At 35.7% G+C, this 2,739-nt stretch overlaps 1 protein-coding gene across 1 annotated transcript in view; it reads right to left on the bottom strand.

Annotated features, from left to right (window-relative positions):
- Window positions 1-704, bottom strand: part of LOC106471560 (vacuolar protein sorting-associated protein 72 homolog) — a 32,944-nt gene extending 32,240 nt beyond the window's left edge. The window contains exon 1 of the mRNA XM_022400172.1: window positions 444-704. The gene's annotated coding sequence lies outside the window, so the exon portion shown is untranslated. The remainder of the gene's footprint in view (window positions 1-443) is intronic.
- Window positions 705-2,739: the final 2,035 nt, after the last annotated feature.

The following is a 2,739-nucleotide window of genomic DNA, read 5'->3' as shown; positions in this document are numbered from 1 at the left end:
CGGACCTTTCTTCTTCTTTGTTTGCCCCTGAAGAAGAAAGGTCCGCCTTTCAAAAGCGCTTGGGTTATAGGTTTTTTTTTGTTGTTTTTTTTACACATGATGGATAAATACACTGGATTAGGTCATGCAATTGGAAGCCCACATACAAGGAGACCTATGGTAATCACACAATATGTACAGTTATTGAGTTTGTATTTTTTCTATTAACAGTCGGCCTATTATCACAAACGTGATAAAGATTGAAAAAAATAAAAAATACTAAAACTCAAAGTAAAACATCAATTTTTAAGTTATATTAACTTAACTTATGCCTGTCTCTATAAAGCCTGAATTTTGGGTTGCGCCGTGGTAATACTAATAGGCGTAATAAGCACTGACTTAAGTATTTGTAATTAACTGACCTTAACTCTAAATTATTGTTACAATTAACCGTTAATACTTACAGTTAAGAGTATAGCTTGATTTTAAGTCGCGTTAAAATCAAGATCAAACTCAAAGTGAACTGCAGTGCAGACTCTCCTACTCTAACAAACGTTCTTACTTTTTCAGAGTTTTATTATCATCTTGACACTTCACTAGCTATCATCGACGTTTCTAAATGTATTAGTATTTACATTAGTCTGTTTTGTCCTATAAAATTCAACATAATTCTAGCCTTATGAATAAGCCTAACATATAGAATTAGCTGGTCTAAACTTTTCATAAAGCGGCCTCTCTCGGTGTATTTTGGTTATCGTACCAAAAATATAATTGTTTTTCTTCAATGATAAAGCAGATGGCATATTAGGGTTACAGCCCCAAATAAATTTGAATGAGAATGACTAGTTTGTTTGTGGAATTCCGCACGAAGCTGGTCGAGAGTTGTCTCTTGTACCAGTCTTTAATTTAGACGTAATATACTAGAGGGAAGACATCTAATCACCACCATCCACAGCTAACTCTTTTACCAAAGAATAGCGGGAAAGTTTGTTTGTTTTTGGAATTTCGCGCAAAGCTATACGAGGGCTATCTGCGCTAGCCGTTTCTAATTTAGCAGTGTAAGACTAGATGGAAGGCAGCTAGTCATCACCACCCACCGCCAACTCTTGGGCAACTCTTTTACCAACGAATAGTGGGATTGATCGTCACATCATAACGCCCCCACGACTGAAAGGGCGAGCATGTTTGGTGTGACGGGGATTCGAATCCGCGACCCTCTAGCGGGAAAGACCGTCATATTATAAATATGATACCCAAGGCTGAAACTGCGAACATGTTTCCTAGAAAGTGTTAGTTAACATCAAAGGTTGAAAAATAATTATTACAGAATGTAGATTAAATCTATATAGACAGTAGTGTAGTGCTAAATATAGAAGTAAGGGAACGCGTTTTGAAAGTGTTACTATGATTAGTATTTATTACGTCACCAATACATAAAAACACATATTTCAGAAATAGTAGTTATAAACTGTAATTGTAATTGAAATCTACATTTGGAAATGTTACAATAAAAAATAATTTTCTCTCGCCTTGAACTTTTGAATTCCTGGATAACTTATTCACAGAACTTCCAAACTTGTTCTTTAGTAAGTTCCTTAGACTTGGCTACTCTTGTTCGTATATCAGTTGCTGAACGATTACACCTAAGCCATTTGTATCCATAATCGTCTTGTTTCCGGTTTTGAATCACAGTGCCGTGAAGCTAATGAGCATGAGATTTGTCACGTGGTTGATTAACGGCTTGGATCTCATTTATGTAGTGATAAGGTTTGCGCTTCTAAAGCATTCGGAAGAACTGTATGGAATGACTTTTGAACACCCAATTGAAGAATTCAAATCTGATAGAATATAGCGCCCACAGTTATCTCTAAAGTCTCTGTATACTGTGGTTGTTTTTGGAAATGGTAATCGGAAACGTTTGCAAAAAAACTTTATTTCCCTTTCTCCAAAGCCTGAATTTAACTCTGCTGGTCGTTCATTGGCTTCTAAAGTACTCAGCTCAGAAATTATGTTTGGAATGGAATTAGAAATGCCTGACTATGACCCAGTTGGTTCATGAGAATAAGTTGGTGTGAATAACCGTTGTTTCATATTGTTTATGATACTGGTTAAAAAATTAACATGATTGACTGAAACAATCTTAATGTTATCTGCCAGTGTTATTAATGAAACTTCATTTCCTTAATGGCATTCTCTGCTTCTAAGATCTATTTACCCTGATGTTCCTTCATTGCTTCTAAAAACCGTATGCTGCGACGAATTAACTTGTCTGCATAAAATATAATAATATCCCTTTTCTCTAAGGCTGCTGAAGTGCTTAACAAGAAGGCGAAGTTAGAAATATTAGCTAAACCAAAACGAACCGTATTTATATTAATGGAAACTAAGCATTTATTGGTTACTGTCTAAGTCTGGTTAAATAGGTCGTAAAGAAATTAATGTCACGTTTTGGAACACTTTCATTAACCACCACCCCTCCCCGAAAAACGTGCATCACGCATAATAGTTAAACGAACTGCCTAAACGTCGCCTTAGTGTCGCCTATATAATGTGTAAAGTTTAATATACTCTAATCCCTTATAATGATGGCAAACGACGAGACACACATTTGGCATTTAATGCTGTTTGAATACAAGAAGGGAAAGAACGCCTCTGTGGCCACAAAGAATATCAAAGAAATTTTTGGAAATGTTTTTAACGTTCGTAAATGTCAATGACGGTTCAGCAAATTTCGTTCAGGTGACTTTAGCCTTAAAAACT

The sequence above is a fragment of the Limulus polyphemus genome, unplaced genomic scaffold, assembly GCF_000517525.1.
Source record: "Limulus polyphemus unplaced genomic scaffold, Limulus_polyphemus-2.1.2 Scaffold4698, whole genome shotgun sequence".
Classification (NCBI taxonomy): Eukaryota; Metazoa; Arthropoda; class Merostomata; order Xiphosura; family Limulidae; genus Limulus; species Limulus polyphemus.
The sequence above is the reverse complement of the archived record's forward strand: the minus strand, read 5'-3'. Positions and strand labels throughout refer to the sequence as shown.